Here is a 20,987-nt window from a genome sequence, read left to right as displayed (position 1 = left end):
GCCCCTTGCTTCAAAAGAGGGGACAGAGGGAAAGGCGCGCGCCTTCCTCTCTCTCCCCGGACCTCTTTTGAAGCAAGGGGCGGCAACGCGGAGAAGCGATCTTCTCCCCGTTGCCGCCCCTTGCTTCAAAAGAGGGGACAGAGGGAAAGGCGCGCGCCTTCCTCTCTCTCCCCGGACCCCTTTTGAAGCAAGGGGCGGCAAAGGGGAGAAGCGATCTTCTCCCCGTTGCCGCCCCTTGCTTCAAAAGAGGGGACAGAGGGAAAGGCGCGCGCCTTCCTCTCTCTCCCTGGACCCCTTTTGAAGCAAGGGGCGGCAAAGGGGAGAAGTGATCTTCTCCCCTCCACCCCTTGCTTCAAAAGAGGGGAAGGCTGGCGGGGGGCGAAAATCTTTGTCCCCCCTGGCTGCCTTCCCGGGAGGGCTTTTAAATCGCCCCGGACAGCGGAGAATCCTCCGCTGTCCGGGGCGATTTTAAAATGCTGCCGTGGGGGGGGGGGAGCAAAGACTCCCCCCCCCCCAGCCTTCAGAAGAGGTCGGGGGACAGATTGTCCCCGGACCTGGTCTGAAGTCGGTTTCCATAGGAACGCATTAATTGATTTTCAATGCATTCCTATGGGAAACCGTGCATCGCAAGACGAAAAACTTGCAAGAAGAAAAAACTTGCGGAACGAATTAATTTCGTCTTGCGAGGCACCACTGTATCTATCTATATATGTATGTATGTTATTGACTGGATTCCAACTTCCGTCACATCCAGTGAGACTTAACTCAAATGCTGGTGTTTGTAGGATTCCATGTAAATATGCGCACAGCTGCATGGATGGCGAGATGCAGTCTGAAGGTCTTTCACACAAGACACGGCAGCAACCCCAAAGGGGAAATTTGGGCTCGAGCAAAGCAAGTCCTGCTGAGTCAATTCCACCTTCCTTTTTCAGTCCTGTAAGATGGTGAAGGGTCAGTCTCAAGGTGAGCTAGGGCCAGGAGCTATAATGTGCAACTGGCTGCCCGCAGAACTGGGTTGGAGCCACTGTGGAGGGATGTGTGTGTGAGTGTGATTTCCTGTCAGTCATAGTATATGGGAAAGGGAATATAAATAAAGCTCCATAACTCAGAAATCATACAATACATTTTCGATGGCTTGTCAGAGACTTCTCACATTCCATCCTTTTGTTCCAGAAACTAGTGCAGCATCCGTTCACCAACAAGTGAAACAGTTCTCACACTTTTATTAACCTATTGGACCCAGGGAAACTCCTCAAGAAGTCTTATTTTAAACAAACAAACAAACAAATGCTGATATATTAACTCTAGTTAGAAGGGGGGGGGAACCTTTTGTAACTTTCATAAATCAAACTGGAGTCTCAAAGGCCATGTTTTAATGTGGTTATTTTGGAATAAGGTCCATTGACTTTTACTTTGAGATCCTGTGAAATGGGCAGTCTGAGGATTAGACACCAGAATGTCTATTAACAATTTCCCTGTATTAAAATATTTCTCCCACTTCTGCAATAATTCTAGTGATACGATTTTAAAAGAAGGAAAATGGAAGGAATGGGGCCTGGGAGGGATTCTCAAGGCAACGAACAAGTTCCACTGCCTGTGGTGTAAACCAGCCCCTATCCCTGTTTTGTCCCCACTTATTTGACCCCATGCTATACCAGCTCTGTTACCTGTGGAACTGAGTGCTGCTGCTTTGTCATCTTCCATAAATTTAGGGCCCCTCCAGACATCCTTTTTAATGTGCATTCATGACTGTGCTCCTGGTGGTGTCAGTGCAGTTATAAGCCTTCCTGCTTTCAATACCATTTGGGCCTGCAAGAGTTTGGGGGCAGACATTAGTGCTTGGTTTCCAACTGGTAAACGTCCCATAACGTCCTGATGAAATCTGGCATCTTTTTATACCAGAAATGCTCCAGTTCGGTTTGTTTGATTTGTTTTGCTTTCTGTTGTGCTACAGAGTGCCCTTCCAGGCAGCAACAATGTGATAACATTGGAAAAGCAACACAGAACAGCTAATAAAGTGGAATGATGTGGGGATAGGCACATACGAATCCAGCACTATTGCATTAATGACATGTTGCAAAACCAGGCTGGAGGGGCTCTTTACATAGACAGATTGGGACTTAAATTCTTAAAGGAATGTCTCTCCTGGTATCAGTTTACCTGTGCCTTATGATCTTCAGGGGAGTCCCTAGGGGAGACACCTCTAGTGGTGTTGTGGTCAAGGGCCTTCTTTGTGGTGGCACTAAGGAACGCCTGACTTTGTTTATTATCCTTTCAGCACAAAGTGCTGGTTTTGACCTGTAAAGCCTTAAACGGTTCAGGACCACAATACCTTAAGGACTGCCTCTCTCCATATGAACCTACCCAGACACTGCAAACACCATCAGGTGCCCTTCTTTGTGTGCCCCCCCGCCCCATGAGAGGATGACAACATGAGAATGGGCCTTTTCTGCAGTGGCTCCCCGTTTGTGGAGTGTTCTCCCTAGGAAGGCTCACTTGGCACCTTCATTACGTACCTTTAGGTGCCAGGCGAAAATGTTCCTCTTGAACTGGGCCTGTGGCTGATTAACACCCTATATCCTTTTAAGCGTGTTTTTGGAGGGGGGCAGGTAGGTTTATAGGTTTGTTTTGTTCTTGTTTTTATTATGTATTTTGTGGTTTTATCTTGTATTTTTATGCTGTGAACCGCCCTGAGATTTTTTGATGAAGGGCACTATACAAATTTCATCAATAAAAATAAAAAGCAGCGATGGTTTTGCTTCTCTCATAGCCACAGTCTTGGATTGCGGCAGAAAGCAAGCCTGTCTCTCCCTCACAAGCTTTAGCCTGCAGCCTGCGTCTAGCTTCTAGCTCACATACAAACAACTCAACTTGGGCTTTTGTCCTAACTACCAGGATGTTAGCCTGGCTATTCCAGCAACTGAATCCTTGCTGGATCCAGCCATTAAAAGGGACTTGGGCATACAGCCTACCCCTACCCCCCCTCCAACTCACAACACACTTTAGGAGCTATGGGGTTAAAGACTAAGACACTGTCAATGAATGCATATATGGGTGAGCTGGGGCTTCTAGCCTGAGCTAACGTGTCTGGTCTCAGGCATAGTTTTCATTCCAGATTAATTCAAGCAAAGTACAAGCGTTGTCATTTTGTGTATGTAGCATATGGGAAGGATTAAGAGGTACATGAAGGTTCTTTATTTCCCTCTTCCTCTGTTTCTTATTTTCTCATGTTTACAGGAGGCCACTATTCTATTTTGCCTTCTGCTCAACGTGCAGGCCTCTTACAGAGTGCTCATTGTTGCCCCGAAATAGTTTTGCAGCTCAGCATTTGGTAATCCTGTTTGTTCCTTTCATTTGATCCTTTCACTTAATGTCTGCTTATTTTTACACAGAATCTCTTGAGTGGATGGTTTTGCTCCACCAGCAGGAAGAAATGATTTCTGAAGGATTCCCCTCCACTGGCCTTCCCCAGCCTGGTGCTGTCTAGTGTGTACAGACAGACACACATTTTAAAAATGTATTAAGCTTGTTGAAAACCCTTTGTATCTCATTCCTTACAGAACCACAATGGCCTATGTTGCTCTTTTCCCTGTTTAGACTGAGCTGGGAAGGATTTCAACTGTGAGATGCTCTTGAAGAGTGTCTTCAGTACGTCACGTTCCCCCCCTTTTTTAACCTTTCCGACAGTTAACAGGAAGTAGTCTCCACATTAATTCTGAGTCAACTACATTATCCCACTTACTCCCTCACGGGGTATTCTGCACTCAACCTTGAAGCTGGCCAGGCATTTTCAGGCAATTTTGTGAACTATGCTTTCACCATCCACTGTGTCACACTCTATGTTGTTGCTAAGTGAGTGTAGACCCTGCCTTTCCTCTTAAAGGAGCCCAGGCTGGCTAATACACAAGCAATATTAAGCTGGTTATCTACACAAGCAGTAAAACATCTAAAAATTACAAAACAGAGGCAGACAGGGAAAGCTTATTGGAAGAGGAAGGTCTTCAATAGGCTCCCAAAAATCCAGCAGAGACGTCTAATATTTACCAGGAAGGGGTTTCAAAGGGTTGGTGCCACCACACTAAAGGCCCAGTTCCTAAGGTGGTGTCTGAAGGATGTCCCTACCACTGGCGGAGGAAGAGGAGTGCGGGGGGAGCGCATCACCCCGGCAGCACGATCCCCAGGGGGCCATCGCGGCTGCCGCCCACCACCCGTGCTGGGCGCCCCGCCCCAGGACGCGCACCAGCCCTGCCCCCGCCTGCTCTCCACCCCGGTGCTGGAGCATGAAGCTCCGCCACTGGTCCTTATTTCAGAGTTGGGTAATCTTTCAGGCATCCTTGTTTCAATCTGGTTCTTTCTCTGATGTTGGAGTTACAGATATACTTCCCTGTGGGCATATCTGTGGTTGCCTAAAAACTCTGCTCCTGCCCAATACGGGCATTAAGATCAGCCAATGAAACCCAGTTAGTTTTGCAACAGTGAGTGTAGACCCTGAGGATTATCTGCTTGCGGTGACCAAGAAGTGGGCTTTTAAACTGGTTGCATCATTGGCATTAGAATACCCTGCCCCTGCAGAAATATGAGAGGCCCCATCAGTATTGGCATGCCCCTGGCTCTTATAAGACATACCTGCTCAGATAAGCGTTCCCCAGAACTTGAACATTCTCATCTAATTATTTCAATTATTCATTTTCGAAGGGCAGTCAGCACTGGTGAACCCTGCTGGAGAGCTGCATCCCTGACATCTGCACCAGACCTGAGTCACCTGATTCAAATATGTGCCACCTGAGTCACCTGATTCTGCAGCTGTAGATGTGCCTGGATTGGATTATTATGTATCCCAGGAAATCAAGACTGTGCAGGTCCGTTATTGAAGGGTGAAGAGAAGAGTGGCATGAAACCATGTCACTGAGGTTCAGATGTTGAAGAAGCCATAGTTTCCTATAGAATAACAACAGTAAAAACTCCACAGAGTGTTGGGCCCTGCCTCTTCATGCTGCCAGCAGGTTCATTTCCTGCATGTTTTCCTGAGGGGGGTCTGACAATTAGGGACAGGAAAGAAATTCAATTTAGTTTGCATTTAAAGATAAACTTAACCAAATTCCCACTTTTTGAAACAATACTGAAAGCAAAATGAGCACTGCTCTGAGTTGTGCAATGCAGTCCTCCAGCCAAGTCATGTATAGAAAGATATAACTGCTTTTATTAGCAAACATAATATGTTAAAATGCATTATATTAGGGGGAATTGCTGGCAAAAATGTATATAGTAGTCAAAAATGCATACAAAAAATTAAGATTTAAGACTAATTTAAGATTAGAAAAATGAAAAACCTGGAGAACTGGAATTGATGGATTTGCCCTTCCCTATTCATAATGCCCCTTTGCTATTAGCCAATCAAGCAGCACAGCTTTTCTTTCTGGCAGGGGGTCCTGCCTTTTGATTGGCTGTGTGGACTGGGTTCCCAATCCTCTTGTAGGTAAGCACTTCCTACTTGCTTCCTCCCTCCCTGCTCTTCTTCTGGATTAAAACACTGAAACAAGATTTGTTCTTTTTAATTGGGAATCTCTCTCTTTGGAGAGAACCAATGCTAAAAAGCTGTGTGGCTTTTGCGGAAAAACAACCCCCCCATAGTACGCCTGAGAACATCTGCTCAGAAAAGCGACTCGGAACAGTACGATTCGGTAGCACGATAAGAAAACATCTGGGAAGGCTGTTGTCATGGGAGGGATATTATCAGCCGGAGGAGGAGATGGAGGATGCACCAGGGTTGGCAGTCGGTGAGGGAGAGGCAACACTTTTGAGCGCCAGGGGCACGACCCCGATTATTCCTTTTGTGCTCACGCCCACATCCAAAGTCAAAACGTCGTGATGATAGAGGTGGGGAGGGAGGAGAAGGGAGCAGTCAGGAAAAAAAGGAGCAGCTACAATTTATGGTGAAAGAAACAATCAGATAACAGAAAGGCATCTTGGGCTGTGCGTGTGAAGGGTAAGGCAAGCTCTCCTGCCCGCTTAGGACAGCCAGGAAATAGAAGGTCAAAGGGAGGGTAGCCCATCGCTAGTCAAGCACAATAATGGCATGTGAAAGGTTTACATAATCGGAACCTGGTATGTGCATTGAACCTAAACCGCTCTTTGCCTTTGTTGTGTTTTACACGCCGGATGAATCTCCCAATTTTATTGGGCGGTGGTGGGGGGAAGAAAAAGCCTTGCTCTTATTAAAATAATATATAAACAGTACCCCGCCTTTGTACATATACCCCCTATATCACTATTATCTATAGCCACACATACAGGTTGTGAATTTGATTTCACCGTTCTTTTTCTTTGCCCGTTATTGGGCACGTGACGCACAGCTGTGATTTGCTCGACATTTGGCTTTAATTGATTTGCTTTCAGTTACAAGCACGCTGACAGTGTTTATTCGTTCATTTGGCAATTTGACCAGAGAGCAAGCCTTTCTTACATAGACGTTGCCCACAATTTTGGTCCTGTTGCAATAAACATTTCAGGCTTCTGATTTTCTTTTTATTAAAAAAATGAAAATGGACAAAAGCCAGGTGTACAGGAAGAGACAATATAATGAGTGAGCCTAGGTAGGAAACAGCTGCATTTTCTGACATCTGCCATATCAACCAAGGGCTAAGCATCCCTGGTCCTTGTCCCTGAAAGTCTGCTGCACATGTGATTGTGTGAAGCAAAGGCTTGAGTTGGAATATACAGTACAGTAGTTACCTCAAAGGTCACCAAGCCCTGCTGACACAGAAAGCCCAATTTTCCAAACCGCGTAAAGCTCTGCTCCATTTATTATTCCTTAGTCTTGGCCTTCCTCCACTATGTATAAGTCCCTGTACAATTTCTTTCTTCTTTTAAAATCTAATGTCTGGGATTTGTATTAGGATGATCAGAAATAAAAAGTGTGTTTGGGTAGTGCCATCATCTTTATGGCTTCCCAGACATCACATGTTTCATTTCTTCAGGAGAAAGTATTTTTTTAAAATTCCTTTAGTAATGGTGTGTGATTAAGGGAATTGAGAATTGACCATTCTATTGTATTTCAGTGCCTTACGAAAGATCTTTAGAGCAGAGTCCTTCTGAATTATCTGTTGTGTTGTTGGCACCATGTTTAGTCAGAGAACCTCTGCTGCATTAGAATTAATGACCTGCAAGTGATCTGTATTCTTCAAGAATTAGGCATTAGCATAGCAATGAATTGATCAAGTCTTGACATTATTGCCGTATCGTCAGCACAGAAATTTACAAGATGGGTTTTTTGGGGTGGGTATTTATACACTGCATGTCTGGTTCTAGGGTGTATGGGATGTTAGGGGAAGGGTAATATCTCTGGTGGAGGACATGTCATGATCCTTCTGAAGTAGTCTGTCCATTTTTGGTTCCTACCCTGCACCTGTGACTCCTAGAAGCTGTCAGTATGTGGCAGCGGCCACACCCAAGGAATGGCTTCAACTGGCCGGCTAAACCAGGGGAGGGTAGCCAATGGGTCTCAAACCCTCAGTGAGTTAGGGACTTACCCTGCACGCAAAGACAGACTCTGGCGGATTGAGCAGACGAGACTGACCATGGGTCCAATGGCCAATTTCTCTGACAATAATTTTGCATCTATGTTCTTGAGTGTAATTGGTCATTATGATCCTACTTGTTCAACCATCTCTATCCATTCCCTCCCCTCAGTGCCAGTATTCCTTTCAAAAGGAGGAGTTGCATCCTGCTGACATTACTGCTTTGAATAAATTGTGAAAGAAAGAGGTTGTGTCGTCTTTACATTTTTTCATAGAAGGCTCCTGTATAGCAAGATTTTCCTTGTTTTCATTTCTCAATTGCTTTCTATAACTCTTCCGTAGAGAAAGGGCTACTTAAGTTAACTCTGTGATCTTCTGATATTTGTTTCACCCCTACTTTGTTTAAGTAGGCCGTAATCTGAGTGGAATGCAGCATGGCTGGAGAATATCAACTGGAATAATATTTTTCAAATTGGTTTAAAATGTCATTGTCCAAAGTTTTAGTCCCATTTGATCGTCTGAGGAAGGTGAAATCAGTAGTCCCGCTCCAGATTGGCAATCTTCTCCATTGCTTCTCGTTATACTTCAAAGCAACAGCAGCAATTATGGTGTCTTTTGATTTATTGTCATGTCTAAATTATGTACTATGGGTGAGATTCAGCACATCAGGAGCAAGTGTCCAGAGGGTCAGGGATACCCTGGAGCAGATTTTGATTCAAGGAGAAGGAGGAGAGAAACCAGAAACCACCTCGGAAATGGGTGTGCTCTCGCTCATGGGAAGTTTTTAAACAGAGGTTGGATGGCCATCTGTTAGGGATTCTTTAGCCAATTCCTGCATTTCCAGGGTGAGACTAGATGATGCTTGGGGTCCCTTCCACCTCTACAGTTCTCTGATTCTATTATTCAGAAGCAACACTGCATAAGCAGGTTTCTGTTGTGTAGGTGGGTGGACATAATTGGTTTTGAACGGTTTGCATGCATATTTTGCAAAGAGAGGGATGTAGGTGCGAGTAGTAAAATAGTGATCCATAACATATTAACTATATACAGTGGTACCTCGGGTTACAGACGCTTCAGGTTACAGACTCTGCTAACCCAGATGCTTCAGGATGAGAACGGAAATCATGCGGCGGCAGCGGGAGGCCTCATTAGCTAAAGTAGTACCTCAGGTTAAGAACAGTTTCAGGTTAAGAACGGACCTCCAGAACGAATTAAGTTCTTAACCCGAGGTACCATTGTATCGTAATATATCAATGCAAAACTTTAAAAGGCTTTATCAACTCTTTAAAAATCATGGCAGATTAGCGGGAACCATTTTTTTTTTTTGTCCCTCTGTTGCTGCTTGGATCACAGCTGTGCAATGAGTGGAGAGAAGCAAAATCCCCGCAGCTACACAGATCATCCTTGCTAGTCACCCGCCGGAGAGAGATGAGAAGGGAAGAATAATTCTAAAGCTAATAAACATTCAAAACCATTTATTTCAATAGCTAATAATCACAGCATAACGATTTACAAAAATTGTCTGCCCTCAGTTTAGCTAAGGTTTTCGCCTGTGATCACGGTAATCAGTTCTGCCTTTTTGACGAAACGCATGCTTGCACAGCTTGAAACATTTAAAAACCTTTCAAGTTGGTCTTTGGCACGTCTAATGGTATGTACTGTGCTTATGACAGTTAATCATGTGAACTGATTCTCTCTCCTGCCCTCCCCGCCCCCATCACTCAAAAACTGGTGGATAAGATTATCTTTTTGTTCACATTTTTCAGACACATTTCTTCTTCCAAGTCAAATTTCCAGTACATGGCCCATAATCCCTAAGTAGTTAACCCTGATTTTTTTCCGGTTTCTTGCTCATGTGTTGCTTTATTGTACGCTTTGAGTTATGACTCTGTAATATTGCTGATTTATTAAAGCTGCAATCCTAAACATACTTACAAAAAGGTAATGCCTGTTGCATTCAATAATAAACAAGGAGTGGTGTAGGACTGAGTTGGGTGAGGCTTAAATCAGCCTATCTGTCAAGGACCTGGCTAAATGATAGCATTTCCCCCAAAAATAAAATAAAAATTGGTCAGAGCACACCTGGAATACTGTGTTCAATTCTGGACACCACAATTGAAGAAGGATGTTGGCAAGCTGGAACGTGTGCAGAGGAGGGCAACCAAGATGATGAAAAGTCTGGAAGCCAAGCCTTATGAGGAGTGGTTGAAGGAACTGTGTTTATTTAGCCTGGAACAGAGGAGACTGAGAGGAGATATGATAGCCATCTTCAAATATCTCAAGGGTTGTTACATAGAAGAGGGAACAAGTTTGTTTTCTCCTGCTCTGGAGGGTAGGACTCAAACCAATGGCTTCAATTTACAAGAGAGAAGATTCCGACTAAACATCTGGAAGAACTTTCTGACAGTAAGAAGAAGAAGAAGAAGAGTTTGGATTTGATATCCCACTTTATCACTACCCGAAAGAGTCTCAAAGCGGCTAACATTCTCCTTTCCCTTCCTCCCCCACAACAAACACTCTGTGAGGTGAGTGGGGCTGAGAGACCCAGCAGCTGCATGTGGAGGAGCGGGGAAGCGAACCCGGTTCACCAGATTACGAGTCTATCGCTCTTAACCACTACACCACACTAGCTGTTTGACAATGGAACTCTCCTTTCGGAGGCTGTGGATTCTTCTTCCCTGGAGGTTTTGAAGCAGAGGTTGGATGGCCATCTGTCATGGATGCTTTAGTTGGACTAGATAACCCTTGGGGTCCCTTCCAGCTCTTACAATTCTATGATTCTTTATAACATGTGAATGAACCATTTGCTGGAAAGAATGAGACTATGTATCAGTTAAGAAGAGAATACAAGAAGAGCCTGCTGTAGCAGGACAAGGGCCCATCTAGCCCAGCATTTTATTGTCACAGATGCCAACCAGAAACCTGTGGGAAACCCGGAAGTAGGATCCAAGCACAAGAGCACTCTCCCTTCCTGTGGTTTCTAGAAACTGGTATTCAGAAGCATTGCTGCCTCCAACTGTAAAGGCAAAGCATGGCCATCATGATGGATAGTGTGCTGGGCCCGGGGGGAACCCATGAAGCGCAGTCCAGGACCGGTCCAGAATTCGAAGGTTCCGCTAGGAGTCAGTCCAACAGGGCCAAGGCAGGAAACCAGGCAGGAAACCAGGCAAGGACAGGTACAGGATCTGGCATACAGCAATGTTGCTCCTGCAACCTGTGGAGGGGTCCGACAGCCTTTTATCTTTGTCGGGGCAGCGGCCGGTCCTGATCCCCTGGCGAATCACCTCCTGTTTCACCCGAAGGTGAGCACTCTTCCTGCAAGTACTCAGGTCTCTCCTTCTCTCAGACCTTCGTCTCTGCAGCTCAGGAGACGTCGGTGGGTTACTATACCCAGGGGCCGTCTCAGCCTCCCCTGACCAAACTGGTAGTGGAGCAGCTGTAAGCGATGGCCCAGCTGAAGGCAATGAGTTAATCCCCGCATCTGGAGCCAGGGCAGGCTCAGGTCCCTGACTCGGCCCAGCTGGTGCTTGTTGCAGGGGAACCTGTGCATACTGGGACTCTTCAGGATCAAGCCCCAGACTTGGTTCAGGTGATACCTGAGGCAAAGAATCCGGTGCAGACTGAGTCTCCTCTGGTTCCGAGTCCGATCCTGAGTCCCAGGCCATCACAGATAGCCCTTGTAGCTCTGTCCTTCATTAATTGCTCCAATCTTCTTTGAAAGCTAGCTAGGTTGGTGACCATCAATGCCTCCTGTGGGAACAAGTTCCACAGTATGAGCTATGTGAGGAAACACTTTCTTTTTTCCTGTCCTGAATCTTCCAACATTCAACTTCATTGGATGCCCACAAAGTTCTAGTCTTTTGAAAGAAGGAGAAAAACCTTTCTCTACCCAGTTTCTCAATGCCATGCTTAATTTTATAAATGTCTATCATGTCACCTCTTAGTAGCCTGTTCTCTCAACAAAAATGTCGCAAACGCTGCAGCTTTTTCTCAAAGGGGTGCGGCTTTAACCACTTGATCTTTTTGGTTGCCCTTTTCTGAACCTTTCCCAACTCCATATCCTTTTTGAGGTGTGTGCTCTTATTTATTTGTATAGCGTTCCATATCTTCATCGACCGGGAACAGGTTAAATGTGTGCTCTCCACATTTTTGCCAGTAGTTTGCATGCCTTGCATGGTGAAAGCATTCTTATGCATTAAGCAGATCATTTGTTTCTGGTGTGACTTCCTCTGGGCAGATGTTCTCCACCACCCATTAATCCAAAAAGCAATATTCACATATTCACATCTAAGTGCTTCTGAATATATATAAGAGATAGCATACAATGTACTTAAGATACAGGTAAATTAGGGCCCATGAGGATGATACAGTGGTACCTTGGGTTACATACGCTTCAGGTTACAGACTCCGCTAACCCAGAAATAGTGCTTCAGGTTAAGAACTTTGCTTCAGGATGAGAACAGAAATCGCGCGACGGCGCCGCAGCGGCAGCAGCAGCAGGAGGCCCCATTAGCTAAAGTGGTGCTTCAGGTTAAGAACAGTTTCAGGTTAAGAACAGACCTCTGGAACGAATTAAGTACTTAACCCGAGGTACCACTGTAGTAGGATTCAGGTTGACCTTGAGGTGAAAATATATGTGAATCCAGTATAACTCAGAATCCTCTTAGTCCGTTTGAAGTAAAGAATTGAACCATGAAATAGCCCAGCATTCATATTAAAGTAGGAAAAAGAAAACTGATGGCAGTAGCTAGAACCACAATGGATCACAATACTGTTTGAGAAGGCAGCTGTGCAGCATATAAGAAATTAAAACCAATTGGGGACCCTTGGGGAGACTTTAATGCTTATAACACCAAGGCAGGCTCAAATGACTCTTAGATGCATAATTACATGGGATGGATAACTCATGGAAGAGTGATCCAGTAAACAAGGGATTAATTCCTCAAAATATTGTCAAGGCACCTCCCTTTCTGTGTAAACAAAAAAGGGAGGGCCTGAAATGCTTTGCAAAGTAGGGCAGCATTTCCAGTTCATTTATGAGCTCAGCTGAGGAGACATTATCTCTGAGATTGGTGAAAGCATTCTTATGCAATAAGCAGATCATTTGTTTCTGGTGTGACTTCCTCTGGGCAGAAGTTCTCCACCACCCATGAATCCAAAAAGCAAGGGCGTACAGCTGACGGCGGGTGCACACTTACCCATTTGTAGCACAGAGAAGTCACTTTCCTTAATAATAATAATAATAATAATAATAATAATAATAATAATTTATTATTTATACCCCGCCCATCTGGCTGAGTTTCCCAAGCAACTCTGGGCGGCTCCCAATCAGTGTTAAAAACAGTACAGCGTTACATATTAAAAACTTCCCTGAACAGGGCTGCCTTAAGATGTCTTCTGAATGTCAGGTAATTATTTATCTCTTTGACATCTGATGGGAGGGCATTCCACAGGGCGGGCGCCACTACCGAGAAGGCCCTCTGTCTGGTTCCCTGTAGCCTCACTTCTCGCAATGAGGGAACCGCAAGAAGGCCCTCGGAGCTGGACCTCAGTGTCCGGGCTGAACGATGGGGGTGGAGACGCTCCTTCAGGTATACAGGACCGAGGATTTGAACCCACTCTTCCATAACATGTTGTTTCAATCCCAGTTGGTTCTGGATCCTGCCACCAACAAAGGTGGGTGTGATTACTTGATACACGTTTGAAAACTCTAACCTTGAACAGATTATTCACAACTTTTCTTCCCCACACATGCCCCAGGTAAATGAATAAAAAAGTGGGTATTGTGATCTTGGTATATGCCCAGTCGTAGCACCACTGGGCAGATGTGGATACACTCTTGCTAGGAACACCCCCATCTATTTTCATAGGGACGCAATGGGCGGTAACGCAGAATCAATCTGCATTGAGATTTCATTTTCAGAATGCCTCTTGTTTGTGAAATAGCTTTTTTTCAGGGACGTAGATATGCAATGGGTCCAGAGTGTGCGGGGACTAGGTAGAAAAAAGATCTCAATGTGCATTGAACATAATGTTGGATGTATATGTGCAAGAAATCACCACTCAGCCATGGCTTGCCTTGGAATGCATTGTATAAGTGCATTAGAAGCTGCGGGAAAGCATGGTAAGTTTGGGCTGACTTGGGTTCAAATCCTCATAAGCTTTGACGCTCATTGGATGACTTTGGGCCAGTCACTCTCTTTTCACCTAACCTGCCTCGCAGAGTTGTTGTGAGGATAAGCTGGAGGGGGGAACCATGTATGCATCAACTTCTAGGGAAATAAAAAACACACCATCTGTGACTGAAAAGCTATGGAACGGTGGGATTACCTACGAAGAGCTATGCCAGCACTAGAGGATGGAGCATGTACTTGTGTTACTTTGGCTCTCCCCAGGAAACCATGCTATATGCTTCCTATATTCTTACAATATAGGCAAGAAGGGAGTGGCAACCACGGGCCTTTGTAAGACTCTTTCCGTTGATTTTTGGCTTCAGGAGAGTCACCGTGACAAAGTTGGAGAACTCAAACGACGCCATTCAGCTCCTGCATACATGAACCTAGAGCAAATGCTTCAAAGCATCTAACTCGCCCCATCATGCGGGCCAAGGGCAAGTCGCAACACTTCATGGAACAATGGAATAAAATCAGCAAAGAGGTATCCATTAAAACAGAAAATAATATATACAAAAACTAATTAAAATTGCCCCACACCTGCTTAAACCTGGCCATTAAACCTCAAAGCCAGCCCAAACAGGCATGTTTAGGGCTGAATTCTGCTGAATCAGCCTGGGTAGGGAAAGTGCCTTTTGATGTGCCCTCGCTGCTGAATTTGGCACATGGATAGTTGCAGTCATAAGGGCGGCTTTGCTTGATGGGACTTGTCTTGAGTGGGGCATCAGGGAAGTCTCAAATGACCTAAGCAGTCTGTGGCTTTACAGTGATAAAATCAGATGACGATTTCCTGGAACTTCCATAATGTTTTGCCAGTAGTCTCAGCTTCAACATAAAGGGGGATGAATTATTTCCCCTTATTCTACTTGCTTTCATTCAGAATACATGCATTCCTGCCCACCAGTTGTCCTCCAGTTAAAAATACTGATGGACAAAGACAAAGGCATTGTTTACACCATGTGGATGGATGTTATCCTATTGCCTTATGCCTTCTTCTTCTTCTTCTTCTTCTTCTTCTTCTTCTTCTTCTTCTTCTTCTTTCCCAGGCAATAAGTGGTACTCACAGGGCTCAATAAACACCACCACCTAATCAAGGATCACATACTGAATGAAATGGCATCAGAAGACTATGTAGCTTGAAAATGTAGCTTGACGCAATCATTTAAAACTTGTCAAAAGCAGGCATGCTTTATCATATATATTTTTTTAAAAAAATCCCTTCTTAAAAAAACAAAAAAACCATCCTCCTTAAAGAAAAACCCTCCTGTTTTTAGCATTTGGGGAGCACACCCTATGGACATGGTCGTTTACCTCATTTCCTCCACTCGAGTTCCTTGCTTATGCTCAGTGACATCATCACATGGGTGGAGCCAACTGACTGCAGTGTGCTGTGACATCATCATTCACTGATTCCTTGATTTTTTGTTGGATAGGCTCAACATTAACCCAGGAAGAAGAAGAAGCTAGAGAAAAACAACCTTACAAGGGGGCAAACATTGGATCTGTCTTGGGGAAGACTCTATTTTTTTTTAAAAATAAATTTTTATTAATTTTCCAAACACATAATAAAAACAAACAATACACAAAACAAAAACATACAAACATATAAACATGTATAATTTCATAGTCTTATTTTCATGCACCTTACTTCCCGGACTTCCCCATACCTCCCCTTTCCTGCATCCTTGTTTTACCTTTCTTCAGCAACCCTCCAACTAATTATTTAATTCACTTTCATTAAACTTTTTTCTTTAACTTATTGTTTACAGCTGCAATTCTCTATTTCTTAACACCTTAACATCTTAGCACTCCTCAATTTTACAACAATTTTTAAGGTAAATTTTAAATTTCTTCCATTCTTCTTCCACTGTCTCTCTCCCCTGGTCACGGATTCTGCCGGTCATCTCTGCCAGTCCCATATAGTCAATCACCTTCGTCTGCCATTCTTCCAGAGTGGGTAGTTCTTGTGTCTTCCAATACTTTGCCAGAAGAATTCTTGCTGCTGTAGTAGCATACATAAAAAACGTCCTATCCTTCCTTGACACCAATTGGCCAACCATGCCCAGGAGAAAAGCCTCAGGTTTCTTAGGAAAGGTCCATTTAAGGACTTTCTTAATTTCGTTATAGATCATTTCCCAGAAGGCTTTAATCTTCGGGCAGGTCCACCAAAGGTGGTAAAAGGTACCTTCAGCCTCATTACATTTCCAACATTTATTATTGGGCAAATGATAAATTTTTGCAAGCTTGACTGGGGTCATGTACCACCTGTAAATCATTTTCATTATATTTTCTCTTAAGGAAAATATAAACTTAACATGCCGTAAACTTAACACCAGTGGTCCATAACTGTTCCCAGTCAGCAAACATAATGTCATGACCAATATCTTGTGCCCATTTAATCATAGCTGATTTCACCGTTTCATCCTGTGTATTCCATTTCAACAGCAAATTATACATTCTTGACAAGTTCTTAGTATTGGGTTCTAACAGTTCTGTTTCTAGTTTTGACCTCTCCATCTGGAAGCCTACTTTCCTGTCCTGTTTAAATACCTCGTTTATCTGAAGGTAATGCAACCAGTCTCGTACCTTAGACTTTAATTTCTCATAACTCTGTAATTTAACTTTTTCACCATCTTGTTCTAAAATTTCACAATATTTTGGCCATTTAGACTCCATATTAAGTTTTTTAGTCTCTTTAGCTTCCATTGGTGATAACCACCTGGGAGTTTTGCTTTCCAATAGATCTTTATACCTCATCCAAACATTGTATAATGCTTTCCTAACAATATGGTTTTTGAAACCTTTATGCAATTTTACCTTGTCATACCATATATATGCATGCCAACCAAATCTATTATCAAACCCTTCCAGATCCAAAATGTCTGTATTCTCAAGAAGCAGCCATTGTTTCAACCAGCAAAAAGCTGCCGATTCATAGTAGAGTCTTAAGTCTGGCAGGGCAAACCCCCCTCTATCTTTTGCATCAGTTAAAATCTTAAATTTTATTCTGGGCTTTTTGCCCTGCCAGACAAATTTAGATATGTCTTTCTGCCACTTCTTGAAACAGTCCATCTTGTCCAAAATCTGCAGCATCTGGAATAAAAACAGCATTCTAGGCAATACATTCATCTTGATGACAGCAATTCGGCCTAACAAGGAAAGTCTCAACCTTGACCATATTTCTAGATCTTTCTTTACTTCTGTCCAACATTTGTCATAATTGTCCTTAAATAAGTTCACATTCTTAGAAGTCAAGTTTACCCCCAGGTACTTCACTTTTTTTGTTATCACTAAACCTGTTTCGCTCTGAAACTTCTCTTTTTCATCGATTGTTAGATTTTTCTCCAACACTTTCGTTTTCTGTTTATTCAGTTTAAATCCTGCTACTTGACCAAATATCTCAATTAGTTCTAATACTCTTTTAGTACTAGTATCTGGCTGTTGCAAGGTCAATACTAGATCATCTGCAAATGCCCTTAATTTGTAATGTCTGGCTCCGACCTGAACTCCTTTCACCAACTGGTCCCCTCTGATCATGTTTAACAAAACCTCCAGGACTGATATAAAAAGTAGAGGGGATATTGGGCATCCCTGTCGTGTACCTTTTTCTATAGGTATTTCTTCCGTAACCACATTATTTACAATTAACTTTGCTTTTTGTTTAGAATATATTGCACCTATACCGTTTTCAAAACCTTGACCTACCCCCATCCCTTGTCTTGGGGAAGACTCTAACCACAATCGTTAGCTTTTGCTTCAAAAAACAAATGGGTGAATATTTGGTGATGGTCCAGTGCATATTACGTATGCCATTAAAAGAAAAAACTATCCTGGTGAGGAAACTGCATACTAGCTAACTGGATGCTTCTCTATGAAGTATTCTCTCACAGAGATTTCAGCGCATCTTTGTTTTTGGCTTCCTTTGGGTCAATTGCTTCTCTGTTTTGAAGTACAGTACTACCCAGTTGCCACAGGGGGAACTGTTGGCCTAATTTTGCCTTTGCAATCCCTGCCATTGAAATGATTATTAAGCTAATAATTTACATTCCTATGATACAACAATCTCTTGTGTTTCAATCGGTTACTATGTTTTGTTTACTGTTTATGACTACGGAGTTGTTTTAACTGCTGCTCATTCGACTTGCACAGTTTGCATGGTTTGTTTATCCTCTAGATTTTCACAAACCACTGATTGATATAGGGGGGGATTGATTTATGTCCCCCCCCCTTTTAAATCCCACAAGCTCTGAATTAACCACTGTTCTCTCATATAGAAAAATATGAACACTGAACAATGGATGTCAAAACCAGCTTATATTTATACTAGCTTCTGGTTTTATCATAGTGGAAAGTTTGAGTCTTTTTTTTAAAGTTCTATGACTCCATCATTTTCGGGTTATGAACTCAACAATTTTCCCCTTCAGATATTTCTCTTCGTGTCAGCTTAAGGACTCAGTTTGTGCTTAAAGAATCAAGTGTTTGTATGTGCAATGTGCGAGTAAAGCTAGTTTTCCCAACCTGGTGCCCTCCAGATGTTTTGGAATACGTGCTCATGTAAAGTATATTGGTGAAAAGTATCCTGAAAAAAATAATCGGTGTTCTGTTTTCTGAGTAATGCATGTGTATGCAGATTTTTATTTTTATTTTGTTTTATTTCCCTTAGCTGCAAAGCTATAGGCACAGCCTTAACCAGGTCAAACTACTGCTGCATCTAGTCATCGTCTTGCAGTCCAAGATTCTGTAAGAACACTACAAATATGAGTATCAAATATTCTCAGAATTCCAGTTCATTTATTTAATATGCTATGTAATTAGCAACATTTCTAAGCTTTACAGCATTTAAATCTTGCTCTTCCTGCAAGTGCCTCACGGGTGAATTCATAGTCCTTCCTTCTACAAGCATCTCACATTTTATCTTCACAACAACCCTGTGAAGTAGTTTGTGTCCAACTCCATCCCTGCATGAGCAGAACAACTTGAACAACTTGCGCACACAATGAACCTTCTCCTTCCTCTCTCCCTGAACCCTCACACTGCCTCTCCACTCCAAGTCTACTGTGGTGTCTCCTCCCAACCCTCTAAGGCAGATTTGGGATGGTGGAGAGGGATACCCTGTAGGAGGAGGAGGAGAGAGAAGAAAAGCTCTTCTGTGCTTGTTCAGTCACTTCCTTGGATTCAACCCTTTAGGTTGAAAGATAACTGCTGTTCTAAGGTCACTTACTGAGCTTCATGGCTATGGAGTGGTGGAGGAGGCCCCACTCAGGTGAAGAGAGCCTTCTTCTGTGAGGAAAGCGGCCATTTTGAGATCCCTTTGCCTTGCCTTCTGACCACTCAACCTTTGGATAAGTGCCCTCTGGTCTTTGCTCCATGAAAGGTTGGCACATGGCACTCCCCTGTACCAAGCAGAGTTGCCACATGCCAACCTTTCAGAATTCATCACCACTACTATTGACCGTTAAATAAATATCCAGCTCTGCTAGGTCCTGTACAGGACACAGAACTTGTGGGTTGTATCTAATGTTACTCCTACTTAGAGTAGACACACTGAAATTAATAGGTGTGCCTAACCTCATTCCATTAATTTCAATGAGTCTACTCTGACTAGAAAAGTTCCATATAACTGCAGGTCTTTAAATCTGTCACTTTTCTGCAAAAGTAAAACACACTTAGAAAAACAAATGGGAGTAAGCTTAATTTTCACCCTCAGTTATGACAAGCACACTTTTTTAAGAAAAAGAAATTGTGTTTAAAGGGGTCACTTTTATTTTGAAGAAGAACCAGCAACCCATAAAAAGTGGGGCGCCCCGTTGTTGAATGTGTTTCCCACATGTGATTAGGTGATGGTTTCCTTCAAAATCTGCAACAAGGTGCTATTTTCCCCAGAAGCGAACAAGCCAGTCCTTCCCCAGCTTGCAGCAAAACAAGTGTGCAGATGTGGACACATGGGAGATGGGTTGATGGGGGTGGGATCTGGAAAGATACTGGATCATTCCCTTATTTGTGGCTGATTTACTAAGCCATTCTTAAACCACTTGGTAGACCTACAAAAATTGAATAGGTTTTGCTAGTGAAGAATCCAAACCTGAAATTAAACAAGGGATGCATGAATCTGTTGCTCCATTTCTGCATTGGTTTCCCTTTCTTTCCCCTTTTTGAAGTCTGCACAAACATTTTTACACATTTCCATGCACATTTTATCCAAGCTGATTTCACTCATAAACACATTTGGGGCACACTTTTCTCCAAAGTGCCTTTTGTATTCCTTTTTTTTTTTAAGGGGAAAACTGCATCAAACAATTCAAAGAAATTCACATTTCAAAGGATAACTGTACTTCAGTTTGTGTACTTGTATGAGAAGTGTGAGCTGGGTAAGTTTGTATTAAAATTATAAACCCTTATCTACTCTGTGGGTCACTGTGGTCTGTGGGAGAGCTTCTGCTGCAAGTTCCAAGGATCTCAGAAGCCCTTTCTGCAGTAACTCAGAGCAGGCATTTTAGCAAGGCTGCTCCTATTCTGTGGAACAGAATCCTTGTTGAGATATGACAGGCACCCATCCCCTGCACTTTCCGGAAACATCTGAAGACATTTCTGTTCCAACAACCTTCCTAGCTAAGGCAATAGGTCCTTGCCATGGGCATCTCCTTCAAACTGTTTAAAAATTTCTATGGCATTATTTGTTATGTTCTTTCCATGACTTTTAAAGCAGTTTTTATTGAATTTTATACATAACCTTGAACCATGTGTGTGGAAGGTGATAAATAAACAAAAAAAGTGAACCAAACAAATTTCTGCACTATCTCTAAGTGAACTTCATGCTTTTTGAAATAATGTTTCACAACTGGATGAAGAATACAACAACTAGACCCTAGTACATTACAGATAACTGCCTCTCTGGATAGTTTTTGTGTGCCTGTAGAAAATGGAAAGAAATATATATATATATATATATATATATATATATATATATATATATATATATATATAAAAAAATAAATATTTTTTACTGGAAATTCCCAATGTGTTTTATGGCATTATTCTTGATCAGTCAGGAGAGAACAGTATAAAGATGTCTCTGGTGAGGTGTAAGGTGTTTCAGCACCTTTTACCACGCAATAAAACTGCTTGCTAAGAGACCAGTGTAAAATTGTACGTTTTAAAGAATAATTCGCAAATACATTACACCTTTAAAGTATTATTTTTTTTACCTTGAATGTAAAATGCGCTACGTTAAATGTATGACTATATAACTGCACCTCTACCTTTTAGCTATAAGTGCAGCCTGCTTTATTATGGAATA

The sequence above is a fragment of the Podarcis muralis genome, chromosome 3, assembly GCF_964188315.1.
Source record: "Podarcis muralis chromosome 3, rPodMur119.hap1.1, whole genome shotgun sequence".
Taxonomy (NCBI): domain Eukaryota; kingdom Metazoa; phylum Chordata; class Lepidosauria; order Squamata; family Lacertidae; genus Podarcis; species Podarcis muralis.
The sequence above is the reverse complement of the archived record's forward strand: the minus strand, read 5'-3'. Positions refer to the sequence as shown.